Below are 16,217 nucleotides of genomic sequence, written 5' to 3' on the forward strand. Positions count from 1 at the left end.
TGAACGTGATGGGAGGTCATGGGAAAACATCAGCAGGCTGATGTAGAGCAGATGGCATCTCAGTTGTTTAGAAAGCACCGTTAAGAGCAGCAGTCATTAAATCAACAGACTGGAAAAGATTTACTTCAGGCTAAACTGACCACACACACCATTTCCCACAATTCCCTCCAACACCGGCAAAAACTTCCTGTTTGAAACAATCCCGATGTTCCGCTCATCATTGAGGGGGGTTCAACAAACCCTTTAGGCCATTTTGACCTACAGTCAAAGTCCTTCTAGAAGCAAGCCTCGCCACTCGGCTGCCATTTTGAACACCTCAGGGCACCAATCTGGGCAAATATGTTGAAGCGTTAGCTCAATTAAGTTAAACTTCAGTGCTCACCTGCACATACAAACTCCATGACCAGCCAAAAAAGTTTTTAAGATTTTCTTTTCCTTTTGAAGTTCCAGAGTCCAGCCCAGAGCGCTCCGTCTCACGATGCCTCTGCTGCAGTCAGTTTCTTTGACTAAGAAGGTTCTAGTTTTGGTGGTTTTTAAGCTGAACTATTTGGCACAATTTAGTCTGTAGGTGTTTCTGTCCTGGTTTCAGTCTCCGGTCGTATAGGTAGTGCGGCAACACTTTAGGCATGGCCACCATGTTTGGATGACGCCTCTGAAGTCACTCTCTGACCTCATGAATCCACGATTTCACCACAGAACTCAAACTTTGATTGTGCCCAGTCGTGGATTTCAGGTCATACTCAACAAAACATTCAGCCTATTTTATAAATTATGGTCATTCTTAGAGTTAAAACATTATCCAGGATGCGCTAATGACTGATTGGGTAATGACTTTCAATCACCTAGTACCCTCTGTCTCTCAGTTAGCTCCGCCCCTTTCTCATCACATCTAGGTTTAAAATAATAAGAAGACAGAGAAGACTTCAGCTCGAGGCTTCATGAAAAGGTCCTCACTAACCGATTGGTGACATTCTGCTGTCCACCGACATTCACGCCTTGATTTTGCTGCTCACTCAGACCTGCCAACACCCTCAGTTTCTTCAGGCTCGTTTCTGCTGTTTTTATCAAAGATATTTTTCTTTCAAGGCCATCGGTGAGTGTGGAAATGTAGCTCGCCTTCATCTTCACACACATCTCTCTCTTCACCACAATGGACCAGCGCAGCCTTGGCGTCAGTGCAGAGCTCGTGCAGATACAAATATAATTGATTTTATTACTTAAATTATTTGTGAACTTTTTGGCTATGAACCCGTGAACATCCTCAGACTGCACCACATTTGGTAATAACAGAGTTAAATTCTCAAGGAACTGAACCTCCAAATGATCAAACATGCCCTCCCTCCCTCCCAATCAATAAAAACAAGCAGTGACAGACTCAGCCAGAAGCTGATAGCCAGTATATTCTAATCCATCTCTTTTGTTCCTCTTATCTAATCCAAGTTTGGATGGAGCCTATCCCTGCTGTCATGAGGCAAGAGGCAAGGTAGGACAGGACGTCTACTTTCTTGCATGTCTTTGGACAGTGGGAGGAACCCAGAGTAGCTGGAGACAATCCATGCAGACACGAGGAGAACGTGCAAATTCCACACAGAAAGGATTCAAAACCAGGACCTTCTTGATATGAGGCAACGGTGCCCGCCACCACGCCACCACGCCACCCCCAGTTGCCTAATCCTTGTAAGGGTTTGGTCTGTGAGTTGTGTGTGCAGGTAGGTCAGCTGCTGGAGAAAAGCTTTACAGGTCAGTCTGTCATCAGTCACAGCTGGTCAGAGACAGGTGGGTCTGTAAGCTGATTAACAGGTTTGTAGGTCATCTTTTTTTCAGCACTGTTGATACTCTTTGATATGTGAACAGTGAGACAAAATCCTCATTTCCCATTTTAAATGAAGCTCACTCATCAGTCTGCCGAGTTTCATGTTCTGCTGTGGCGTTCTTTTGAGCTACTCGCGTCGTTGTTTTCATTGGTTGGATTGAACTGATGTATATTTTTACTCTTCAAGCTCCTTCCTTTGACTTTGAACATTTACAAATGTAGCCTACTAAAAATCCAAAGGAACATCTGCTCACAGGTTTTTCCTCTCTACCTCGCCGTGATCATAAAAATCATATCTAAATATACCCTCCCCGTCTAAAACCAACTACACCTTTGTTTAGTACCATATTTAGGAAGAGCAGCAGTTTGTTGTCATCCATCCAAATCCTCCATATTCCAACCCAAACTTGACACCTTAATAAAACCTTTAACAGCAGAGATGTTTTATAATCCATGCCTGGAGCGATGTTTCAGACCAGAGCCCTAAAACAGGGCCGAGCATCCAATACTGACATTTTTTTCAGAGGTATGGACTCTTTAAAGCTAGATGTAACAATATGGTACGCTGAAGGTTGGCACCAAGTTGCAACACAGGCCAAGAGCGTGGTTGGAAAGCAATGCCAGCCACTAGGGAAAAAACTTTTTTCCCCAACTGTCTGACAAGTGGCTGCTGGAGGTCGCTGGCTATTACTCAAAACCGGGCGCAAAGAGGGCGATTCACCGAAAACCTCGCTGCTTTGCTCACTAGCAAACTGTCGTGGTCGTCGGTTGTCTCACAAGCAGAGGTGAAACAGCAAAAGGTACGAAACAAACCGGAAATTGAGACCATCTTTAATTTAAAGTTTCACTACCACTCTGTGAGTAGTTCGTGCCTGTTTGCAGACAAGTTGGCAACTTCAACACAAACTGCAGGGAATCTGTTAGAGCCAAAACAATCACAAGGAGGTTTTTGGTTAAAGAACTGAAAACTACTTGGTTATGGGAAATAATACCTAATGAGAAGCCAACAGTTCCTTTATAATCATTAGTTAGGACTGAGAGCCCAACGCACATCGCACATCAACCCCACAGGAAACCTTTTGGATTCTCTGAGATGCCAGCAGTGACAAAATTGCAGTATTTGATGTCGTGGGAATGAGAATGGTCCAAAAGCTGATTTGTGCTCACACTTTTGTGCTCGCTGGCTACTCAGCGAGAGAGCGCTGGTGGGATTCAACAAACAAAGAGACATGAGAGACAAACTTGGGTGAAGTCCTTCAAAAAGCCGATAGTGTGGAGCCTGACGTCAGTGAGCTACGTGTAGGTGGAGTGATGATTGTATGAAAAGTTGGAACAAGAAAGGGAACAACAGCAGGTGACCACAACGAGGAAGAAACCCATCACAAAATGGCTACAGAGGAAGGACGGTTTTCAAGAAGCCCATGTATTTTTGGAACTGCCCCCTTCAGACAAAATGCAAATACAACATATAGAGGGCGGCCGCAAAGCTCTGCAGCGCACCTACAGACCACCGGCACACAACCACACAGAAACAGTAAATGGACTCATGTTTATAGAGCACATGCACACAGTCACACAGCGCTTTATTATTCTATGCATTATAAACCATGGTCTATGGGCAGTTTGGGGTTCAATATCTTGATTAAGGACATGTTGACTGGAGAAGCTGGGGATCGTACCACCAACCTTCTGATTAGTAGGCAACCCACACCTGAGCCAAGATGGAGGCTCTGGAGGTCAGTGTGGGTTTCAAGTCCTCCCTATGAGCCTTATGGTTATTATGGAGACTGCTGAGGCTCTTTAACAGGTTTTGGTCGTCGCTGGTACGGTTTAAAAAAACCAAAAAAACAATCCAAATGCAAAATCAAGCACATAGATGACTGGAGCTCCATGTAATTTTGTGCACCTCAGCCGCAGAGAACATGAAAAACTACAAAAAATACAATTTAAAAACACATTTTACTCACTGTATAAGAATCATAAACACGGGGGCGTGGCATAATTTCAAAAAGACTAAAGTTTCTAGTCATTTAAATGAGCGATTCACAGGGATGCTGGATGCCATGATCAGCAGGAAATCTCACTCTAATTCAGTCCAGGGCAGTTCTGTTATTCCATAGGTGTTTAATTTGGCCCTGGGAGTTCTAATATGTGGAGACTGGAATATTCATATTAAATACGACTCTTAAGAGACTCTCTCCAAATGCCTGGACAACTCTAAAAATGTGAAGTGAACTGGGAATGATGGATTCATTATTAACTCATAGATAGACGATCAAAGACTGGAGACCTATTGAACCAATCAACTGTTTATTTAACTTCATTTTGGGGTAATAAAGAGAAAAATGCATTCTGGAGACTTAACACAAGCTTTCTAAATGATAAGAAATGTAAGGAACTCATAGAGGAATCATTTAAAGACTAAATGGATAACAATAATATTGGGGACGTGTCACACAGAGCTTTAAGAACATTTAATGCTCGACCATTCTGCAGAATTCACCTTCATCATTTTACCACTATGAGGCTCAGTGTGTGTGTGCGTGTCCGTGTGTGTGGAGGGGGTGTGTCCGCGTCTGTCTGCAGAAACAAACCAGCTCAGACAGAAACTCAGATCACACCATCTCCATCCTGCTGTGCAGCCACATCAGCCTGGAATGAACAGCCACATTTAACATCGATGGATCGGGAGCCCATCAATAAATCTCTCTCACGCACACACACACACACACACACACTGCGAGTCTGGCTGTGATGGAGCCTCCTCATTGGTTCCTGTCTGTCTGATGTTTCTGATTCAGTGTGAGTGATGATGGAATAAAACAGAGAATCGATCAGCTGACATGTGTCGGATATCGATCAGCAGATGAGTCACGTGTCCTTTTTTTGTTTTTTTGAAATGAAGCCTGTTTCAGCTGAGCTGAGAGCAGCAGCAGCCTCACATCTGGCAGACGCAGTATCATGCAGCCATACTAGCCTACATTCACTGCAGCGAGATGTCGGTCAGTGTGTGCGCGTGCACGACAGCCGGAGTGAGCGCGCGTATGTCACCCCCAAACACCCTCCCCCATCCCCACCTCCCCCATCATCAGGATTATTCTAGTGATGTAAAAAAATATTTATCCGAATAAAATAAAGGCAAACGGGACGAGGCGAGCACGGCGAGGCTGCAGACGTGCGTGTGCGCGCGTGCCCGTGCGACGCCTGTCAGCAGGTATATGGAGTGTGTGTGCACGCGGTGCAGATGTATGTGATGCTGCCGGAGACTCACCCCTGGTCAGGCTGCTTCTGTCCATGTACATCGCGCAGCAAAACACAAATCCGGTCATTAAAGAAAATGTTGGTGCGGGGAGAGAGCGGCTCTCCCGGTCCACAGCAGCCGAAGAAACCGGGTCAGAGCCACGCACACGCACGCACACACACACGGGAACCCACCGGACCGGCTCGGACCCACAGACACACCGACAGACCGACGGTCCGGACCGACCGCAGACCTGCGGGCTGCTGCTTCGGGATGGATAAGTAGGTTAGATCCGCTCGGTTTGGTTCAGGGGGCTGCCCGGTGTGTGAGCGGCGGGCGGCGGCAGAGCGAGGGGAGGAGGGGGGAGAGCGAGAGAGAGCTAGAGAGATGGGGGGGGGCTCTCAGTCCTCCATTTTGGTTTCCATGACAACAAATTAAGAAGATACAGAGAGGGACAGATGGGGGTGAGATGGTGGTGGTAGTGAAATGTGTAAATACATCAGACTGATTGACAGGCGAGGCCTGATCACGTGGTCTTATGGCGCAGAGGCTACAGACAAACTGACTCAGATTAATCTGAAGTTCAGAGGAAACGGTGCAAGTTACAGGGGCAAGCACCGGTGTTGGTATCGGATCGATACTAGTGCGATAGGATCGATATTTTGTCCTCCAATCGATATTTTGTTCATATATATGTGAATTTAAAAAAATATGAAAAATGTCAACCTTGTGTCGACTGTCACGTCTGTTTTATTTGTAGCTAATAGCAGATTGGATCAGCTTCTGTTGATTAAGTCCTTTGGAGACGAGCACATTTACATTTCAGGTGTCCGAAAAACACAGTTTTAAACTACATGAAAAGCTGAAATGTCTGTTTTGGTTTTTGTCAGTTTGCTGCGTCACACTCTAACACAAAAAACACCTTCTAGTAGTTTTGATAAAAACCAGTATTTAACACCCTTGGAGTGAGGCTACTCTGGTCTGTGTGCGTAGCTCTTTGGCTATGCAACAACAGGTATTGTGGAAATTCAACCAACACAGAGACTACAGAGCCATACTTCTGTGTTTCTCTCAACACATACAAGTTAATGTCTGTTATGCTATTTGTAGTCTGAATGTCAGTTGGTTCAAAGCCTGGTTTGAAAATAGAAAGAAAACCAGAAGAAATACAAAAACCCAATGAATATAAAATAAAACCCAAAAGAAAACTTACAGTGGACAGTTTTCGATGTTTTAACTCTCAGTTTTGACAGATTTCTGGGATTCACTGGTCTGTTGAACCTTGTATCCCCGTAGCTCTTTGTAGATTTTACTTCATTAACTTCTTTAAATACAGATCACAGATTTATTTATCAAGTGTAGAAGTTCTAGAACAGGCTATATGGAACAGAAAACCACATAGTGATTTGATTTTTGTATCTTTTCAGTATCTTTTCCAAATTCTAACAAAAAAAATCTTGTGTATTTATATTGAATTTGGATATTTTGCTTGTATATTTTTTCTGGGGAGGACTTGTTGAGGAATCTAATTTCACAAGTTAAGGTTGGGAGGAGTGGTTTCTTTAAAAATGTGTTATTTATATTTTCATTTTATTTTTGATATCATATATACATAAAAAATAAAATATTACTGTGAAAAAGAGCTAAAAGAAATTATTTAAATGAATCATGGCTGCATACAGACAGCAGTGTGTAAAATCTGGAATACCTCAGGGTTCAAGTTTAGGTTCTTTATCGTTTCTTATTTACACAATTCATCTATGTGAAATTTCATTATTTAGAGGTAATATTTTGGTAGCACACGTGAAGCAGATACATAATTATTAATTCATAAGCAGAAATATAAAATGTGCTTTTAAAAAAACTCAAAAACAAACAGTATAACTTTTCAAATTTGTAGCCTTCAGATCTAAACGACACAAGCATCTAGTCTTTAGTCACACTGCTTCCTCTGGAGACACTAAAGCATTTATGTGGCTTTTAAACATCTGCTGAGAAAAACACCTGGAAATACTCAGGCGGAAAATCAGCAGAGTTCATGCTTAGGGGAAGACGGTCCTGCAGGGTCTAACTGCAGTGCAAAAAAAAAAGAAACCTCTGAGAAAGCTCAACATTTTTAGGGGAAAAAAAACAGTAAAACTTATGTTTGGCTAAATAAAATATTTCACACACAATTTTACATAATCACAAATTAATGGTTTTTATTTTTCTGAGAGTTCAAATTAATCTGTGAGTGGAATCCAATTTGATACTTCGGTTTACAAAAGAAATCAGTTTTTTTTTTTCATACATATAACATATAACATTCATTTTCTTAACTTTAATTTAATGGACCATTATGTCAACAGTGTTTAAGAATTCTGAGGAAGTCACATAATTTCACCCTTAAATGTTACATTTTGTTTTCTGGAGGTATTTTCAGTGCATAAACCAATTTGTGTTTACATTTTTTATTAATAACAAGCATTTCCACCACATGTAGTTTCACTGTCTGGAGAGACACCAGAGACTTTCAGAGCACCTCTAAACTTTATCTTACATTACAACAAGATGCTAAAGTTTTAATGATTTAGATCAACAGCAGCTAGCTTAACATTTTTCAAGAGCTTCCAGAGACGTTGTGTTGTAGTGGACTCTCCTCATTTGCCAATGCATTCTCATCCTGGTCCATAATACAAATACCTTTTTGTCAGGTGTATCCTGCACCTAACCCTTATGTGCCCAGGTGTCCTTTGGTGGTGGTGCTGCTCTGATGTAGCACCAACACCGTTGTGTCAATATTATTCACTGAAGGGTAAAAGTCCTGATTCGCAGACCTACAAAGTGCACATTAAGATGCTGGATAGATGGGTAGGAGTAGCTTTAAAAAACACAAAACCATCAATGTCTTGTGTGTGTTGCATTTTGATTTCATCATGTATTTGCTTTTTACTTTTACTTGCAGAACACCTGGGAAATGCATCGGCCCCCAAACGACAGCAAATTTAAGTCTGCTGCCATCTCATAAACTTTGAACATAACTAGTTTAACTAATAAGTGTAGGTTGTTTCTGTTTTTTATCCAAGTATGTCTTTAAGAAGGTGGGGGAGGACAGGAAATGAATCACTGAGAGCTCAACTTAGTGTATGCACCCACAAGGGCTGCAGAGAGGAGAAAACAAGCTCCCGCTTCTACTGAAATCCAATAAACACGTCTTACACATGAAATTAGCATGTTTTTGAAGTAAATTCATCCATCCTGTTCCTCTGTCTGTTTTCGCTTAGTAAAACAAGTAATCCTGACCAACAAAGAGTTGATCTAACTCAACCCCACAGCGAGGTCACTGGATGATAAACAAAAACAAACACACCCCTGTTATTAAGCTGCTGACACACGGACAGACAAACAGGCTGATCGAAATGGATGTACCCCCCGGGTCTTCTGGGACTAAGCTTAAAACAGCACACCCACATCGGTGTTACGTAAAACAAACACACCCCACTTATTGAGGAGGACAGAGGAGGAGAGTCACGGCTCTAGAGTAACAAATCAAACACACCCTCAGGTTAATGTGCCTTGAGACAGTTAATCTCCACCCATCTATGGAGGCTGAAAGACAAATGCACCCACACACACATCAGAGAGGAGAAAAAAAAAAATATCAAACACACCCTGTTATTATCTGGCAAGGGTGGAGATAAAACTACAGACTGACCTCTGACCTCACACACTAACACACCTCCCCTCCCCCGCAGCAGCAGTGGACGACCCGGTGACCTACAGAGACTCCAGTTCCCTCATCCAAGCCCCCAAGGACAGATGAACAGACAGAGAGCATTCAGCTGCTTTAAAGCTCAAGCAATGGAACAGCTGACACACTTATTTATTTCCATTTTCTTTGGGGGGGGGGGGGGCTTTACAAAACAACTGAAAGTAAAGAGCCAGACAGGAAGTGAGGGGGGGGGGGGGGGGGGGTATATGTAACACTGCTCGATGGCGGATGTGAACTAACATGAACCACTACACCACTTTCTAAAAGTAGAAACACTTGAAATTGTAGAATTAAGAGTAGAGATACTAGAAAGTGGGAATAATATCTCAAACAGAAAAAGTAGAAATAGCAGAAAAAACAGAAATAACAGCAAATAGTGACAGATAACATAAATAAAAGTAGAAATACTAAATCAAATGAAATAATAGCAAAATTACTAGATTTAACACGAGGCTGATTTATTTAGAAATACTAGATTACAATAAACAGAAACAGTACAAATAAAAAGCAGAAATTACAACACAATAAGTTGAAACAGTATAAAGTAGAAATAGTAGAAACAGTACAATCAGACATAAAAGTAGAAACATTAGAAACAACAGGGCAAGAAAGACAAAGAGCAGAAAATATAAGTAGAAACAATGTAAACAACAGCAGAAAAAAGTAACAATCAATAAAAACAGTAGAAGTAAATGTAGAAACATTGGAAACAACAGCAAAAATAACAGCACAAGTAGAAACAGTGTCAACAAAAACAGTTCAAAGTAAAAATAAAAAATGACCAAAATCAATAGAAACACTAAAAATACCAAAGCCAGAATACGAGCAGATGAAGGAATAAAGAGCAGAGGATGTTCCAGCAGCACAAGCATGAAGTAGAAACTTGAGAAGCCAGAGGGAAAAAACAACAACCAGAGAACTAAAAGTAGACAAAAGTAAAACTGAATAAAGACCATAAAAATGTTTTCCACTCTGATAGAAATGGTAGAAACAATAGAAAGTCCTTTTTCCCTGTTTAACTGAACAGTTTGTTTCTGCACGTCAAACTGTGTGTGATCAGCAGAAAAGTGAAAATCTGACAAAATCATTAAAGTGGAGGAACAGAAGAATCATGCAGAGGCAAAAAATAACTGATGATGATAACGGTACACTGTAAAAAAAATTATAAGTTGGCTTCACTTAAAATTTCACTTAATAAAAGGCATGTAATGTCATTGCTTGAAAATTGTGGGCAACACTTGTCTAGTTCACTCTGAGTATGCAGACCTATGAACTCAATATAATATAAAAAACTGCTTTATATGACCTCAGTTTAGCAACTTTTAGATTATATACATTTTGAAGCTGTTATGGATGCTCTAGATTTCTTTTTATAAAGCTAAGAGTACTGTTGTACACATAGACTGTACAACAGATGGATGTAGCTACCGTGACGTCATGCATCACAGCCATGTTGGATGCAAAAACTGGCCAACAACTTGTGCAGTTTCATGTAATTCCACAGATATTTGTGGAATCCCCCCATTCTGAAACCTAGCATATCCAATATTTAGAAAATTAAGTTATTTATTTATTGAATGAGACCCAAAATGTGTCATTGAACTCAACATGAAAGTGTTTACAGAGGTCAAAATTAAAAGCGGTTTTCCACTAGACTTCTATCAAATCAGAGGTCTTTGTGCAACGACAGCCATCGTCGTCTGGTGGCCTTCAGACAGAATCAAGATGTAAGGCACTTCTGCATTGGCTTGGTTTTTTCAGCGTGGAAGTTACGTCCATGTTTTATGCTGTACATGATTTTGCACAATATGTGTTCAAGAAAGAAAGTGGCTTTATTAACATTTGAATGATTCAGGAGTCTTAGTCACTAAATCTACTACAAAACATCACATAATTTTCATGTACTGTGACAACTAAGGATCTGAAGGAGATATACTTGGACTCTTGTCTTATACATGTAGAGTTTCTAATGCTAACTGGGTGTCCTTGTACTTTAAAGCACCCACATGCTTGCAGCAGACAAAAGAATCACTTTTTCTTTTCAGGAGAAACAGTCGTAGGCAACACTAAAAAAAAACAGAAAAAACCCAAAAGAAAGTAGAAACGGTCATATCAATCTCAGTTCTACCTGCAGCTTTCAGTATTTCATGAACCAACTCTTGTTGGTTCATGAAAACGTTCGTTTTTAACTGTGTGAGGACTTGCGGTGTCACGATGCATTTCCAGGAAACTGACAATGAACCTGGTTCTGTTTTACACCCTGAATGCAGGTGTAGAGCCTCAGACAGTGTCCCAGAGTGAAAGCTAGACTCTGTGTCCCCCCCAAAAGGTATCAACTTAACATAGGTCCCCGCAAAGTTACATGTACACACACACACACACACACACACACACACACACACACACACACAGGTGTATCATTCCCATTCACCCACAGAACGTGATGTATTTTTAACCTTCAGCTCTTCATTCATATCTGCTCATATCTGCCTGTACACGTCCTGCTGAGGCATGTCAGGAGGGGGGGCGTGCTTAACATTTGAACTGTCTGCAGTGAAGCTGCAGAGGGACACTGAGATCACTGCTCTGTCTTCACTTACTAACATGCATGTGACAGATACCGACACGTTCCACATGTTCATCTGTCTGTGTATATAACAAGCTTTCCCTAATCAGCTGATTCAGGTCCAGCTTCAGTGTATCCATCCGCCATTAAACAAGAAATAGTTCCAGCAGATGCAGTAACTCCCCCTTGAACCACAGTCTTCAGTGTCAGTGTCAGTTCAATGATGCTGCAGGAAGTAGACAGAACCAAGCTAGCAGTTTCTTCCTGTTCCCAGTCTTTGCACTAAGCTATGTTAAACACACACAAGCTGTAACACTGACAGTGTGTCTGCTGTGGTAACGGCTCATATCTGGAGGAACTATTCCTGTCCACGTTAAAGCCTGCAGGTAACATCAGCTGCTTCTCTTCTCCAGCCGCCGCTGATCCTCGTGCTGATGGAGGAAATCAGCTGCAGGGGCCTCATTCACAACCGTGGCGAAGGCACAAAGTAAGGAAGGCCTAAACGAGGCATACACTGCTTCCCACGCTAAAATTAGAGACCGTTTAAAAACAATAATTAAAAAAAACTTGAGAGGAAAATGCGCACTAGTAAGGAAACTCAGACCCATGCAGACATTTTAGACTTTATATAAAAGACCAGACTTTACACTTCATTTGTACCTTGAAGGTCCTGCTGGTTCCTGGTATTAAAAAGGCCCTAAAACATTACAGACAAGCATTTTAACTTTACTCCTATCATCATTGTTTGAGCCACTAGATGGCAGCGTCATTGGAACGTATGTGCGTTTGTGGTCTGAGACACAACCATCACAGGCCACAGACGGTAAAAACAGTAACTTTTCTTTTTTTATGAATTATAAAACTCACATTTACAAATGTGTGAGGAACAGAAGTTTGTTTTTTGATAGATGTTTCACAGAAAAAGCACCAGATCAGCTACACTCTGACCTCCTCCGTTTTCTTCACTCCCTTTTTCATGCTTATCTGAATCCAACTTTACAGAAAAGAGAGGGGGAAAAAAAGGATAGCGACCCTCAGCCTCTCTTTCTCTGCCACGTTGTCTGTGGTTTCCCGTCTCGCTCGCTCACACCAAACTTCAACACTTTGACTAATGAACAGGAGTGGTCACATGAACCTCAGAGACACATGAACAAACACTTTGTTCTCCTTTTGAAGCTCATTTCTTTGCTGTGACTGGCAGATCAAGCCTGATGTATGTGATGTGTGAGCAAACACGGCAGCCTGCTCAGTCTGAACTAAAAGCCTTGACTATTCTCAGACGACGCACAAGTTACAGGTTTTAATCGCCCCCCAAAACCCCCGAAATGACCCAGAGAATAAACATAAAACTCAGGAAAAAAGAGGACTGGACATAAACAGAAGCTTTGGCAATAGAAAGAAAGGACTAGGAATACAAGAAGTGTTGGGTAACAACAGGTGAAGACTATCAGGTAATCAGACACAAACTAACCCTGAAAAGTAGGCTAGAAGCAACTCTAAACAGCAACAAGCATAAACTAGAACTGAAGCTTAATAAAAACTTCAGAACTAACAGTAGAACAGTAAATAACTCCTGAATAATAAATAAATCTGAAATCCAAGAACTGAAGCTCAAAATGAATAAAATGATAAAGAAGTCAAATCAGGAATCAAAAACCAAACCTAACGTGCAAAAGCCTAAAGCACTGAACAAAATATGGCTCACATACACCAAAGTCTTCGAGCTCAACTTCATGATTTATTGGTCAGAAATTGACAAAAAAGCCATAAAACTTAGAAACTATGATTGTTAAAAGTTTGTTCTGTATTGTGAACATTTAATTTCAATTTAATTGGATTTTATTTATTCATACAGCGCCAAATCACAACAACAGTCGCCTCAAGGCGCTTTATATTGTACAGTAGATCCTACAATAATACATACAGAGAAAACCCAACAATCATTAGAAAGCATTGGATAAAGATTTAAAGTATCACATATTCGACCTCTGATCTCTCTGTCAAGGTCAACAGACTGATCGAAGATCAAAGTGATAAAAAAAAGCTGTGAGTTATTTATAAAAACGGTTTCTTTTTTCTTTTTTTTTTAGAAAACTAAACAAAAAGTGATCACACTCTTTAAATATGATATTTATTACTACAGGTGTACTACACCCACATAAATGAAAAACATAATAAAAAATAATTAAACTCAAAACTATGAATTTTTAACCTTTAAACCTGAACCATTAAATAACTGCCAGAAAATTTTAAAACTGGAGAGTTTATTTAACACTCTGAACATTGGAAAAAATAAGTACATTTGCATAAATGAGACTTCATTTGAATCTTTGGTATTTTTGCGCTGTTTTTCAGGGTTTTTAGTAAAAAATAAATAGTTAAATAAATCAAATAAATCACACTGATAACGCAGAGATCTGAAAAACTCCCAAAAGCTGGTATCAAATATAATACAGTTTGCATTACAGGATTAAAATGGGTTTGAACAGGGCAAACCCCCGGCCACGGACCGGTACCGGTCTGTTAGTCGATTGGTACCGGGCCGCGAGAGTTGAGGCTCCGGTGTGAAATTTATGGTTTTCAGGGTTTTCAATCATGATTTTTTTTTATCGTTTTTATCGTTAATTCGGATTCCCTGGGTTTTTTCCCCGTGTGTTATGAATAAATCTTCTGTTTTGTTGGTACCTGTACTGGTTTTATTTTGTTGTATTTATCTGCGACATCTTTAAGGCCGGTCCCTGAAAATACTGTCTGACATAAAACGGCCCGTGGCGCAAAAAAGATCGGGGACCGCTGGGTTAGCTTACATTTAAAAAAAATATAACCCTATTCTATTAAAAGTATATACTGGCATGAGCTGCATTGGAGGAGGTTTGCGCTCTCAGACTGCTTCTGGTTTGTGATGCGTTTCAGATGCGAATGATCATACAGGAAGTTGTGATGCGCAGGTCCAGAAATTGAAGGGATAAGACGAGATGGAGATGACACTTTGCTGAAATCGTGTAATCTTTCCATGTAATCGTCAGCTGTTCCAATGATTTCCTCACTGATTACAGCTCCAAGTATTTTAACTGGCTCACAGTATCACTATCAGGAGCTCCATCACTGCTTCCCGTCCTCTTCTTGAAAGTTCTGCTGGGACTTAGCCGTCTTATTGCTGCCTCATACCCAGCATGCATTTCAACATTGAATAACCATCAGCTGGCGGTCTTCATTAGATACGTGGTTAAAAGAATTTCGTTAAAAACTTAGAGTCAGTATCCACTTGACATACTTCTTGGATGTGCGTATGTCTGTAGAAACATTTCCAGAAACAAAAACTTTGTGTTTGAGAACTCTTTCATGTTTTCATGACATCAAAGGAAGGTGATGGTTGTCACAGTCCACACAACGAATGATTATTTACATGTACATCAATGTAAATGACTCGTCTGTGTACACTGTAACCAATGATCTGATAGAGATTTCTCACTTAGTAAGATGATTTGACCTTCTACGTGAAAACGTCAACATCATCCATGGTTCAGATTTCGCCATCACGCTGCGACCACCTTTCACAGACATAACACTGCTGTTTCAACCACGTTTGCAGTGACACACGTAAGTTTATTTGGGAAAATAAAAGCGCAGCCACAACTCCAGATTGCAACAGCAGGTTTGTTTGATTCATGCAAGTTTCTGCAGATGTTGTGCTCTAAACATGAAGTATTCCCTCAGAGTGCAGCTGCTGCATCCCGTCACCACTGCTGGGAAAATCTCTGATGATCGTCTGACAGCAGAATGAGTCATTACTTTAACGATGAGTTCCGCATTAGCTCTGCAACAGCTACTGCAGCAACTCTGGGACCCTAAACGGGGCTCATCAGACCGGATCTGGACCTGTGGGAACCCTTAAGATACTTCCCATCTTGGTGAGGACTCTTAGTCATCCCACTAAGCCTGAATCTGGCTCTAACCCCCCAAAGTCAGGCCTGAATTCTCAGGAGAGGTCCAGATTAAGGACTGGACCCCGTGTCCTCAGAGCGATACAGAAAACAGTTGACACGCTGAGCTGTGGTTCTGTTCCCCTGATTCGATTATTCTACAAACAGCACCACATGACAGCTTTCAACCACTGAAGCTAGGTCAGACAGGTCACTGAAGTCATGTGACCTGTCTGACCTCAGCTTCACCAGAGAGAGAGCGAGAGCGAGCGAGCTTCACGTTTAATTAGATTGGGTCTAATGTAATGAACTGTGTCTCTCTGACCTTTAGCCACAAACCTCTGGAATCCCAAAAACCTGAGCATGAACCACTGCTGCTTTGGTCGGTTGTTCGTGGGCAAGTTTCATAAAGCAAACAATCAATAATACAATCAAATCAGCTCCCAGATAACGAGGCAGCAAAGCAAACACAGCCTGAGAGAGGGGGTGTCAAACATGCGGTCTGAGCACCAGAACCGACCCGCTAGATAGTGCAGATCAGCCCACTGGATATGGATCGCTTTGCATAATGTGGCAACTCTGCTGAAGTCTTTACTTACTCAAAATTCACAGCTATTCCTGACCAGCTTTACTGCACGAAAGTGTCTGCAGAACATATTGCATCCAGACAAACTGGGCGGAAAACAAAGCTATTAAAAAAAAAGAGTAGCAACAGTCGTATTTTAACCCAAAACCTGATATTTCTCTAACCTAACCACGTGGGTTTAATGCCTAACCCAGAATATTGTTAATCAGCTCATATGAGACCGGATACATGAAGATTCGTATGCAGAAACAGTAGATTCTGTTGTGAGACTGTCCGAAAAACTTCACATGGTGCATGACAAGGAAAACACGGATAAGAAGTATAAAATAAAAATACT

Source organism: Oreochromis niloticus, linkage group LG20 (genome assembly GCF_001858045.2).
Source record: "Oreochromis niloticus isolate F11D_XX linkage group LG20, O_niloticus_UMD_NMBU, whole genome shotgun sequence".
Lineage (NCBI taxonomy): Eukaryota > Metazoa > Chordata > Actinopteri > Cichliformes > Cichlidae > Oreochromis > Oreochromis niloticus.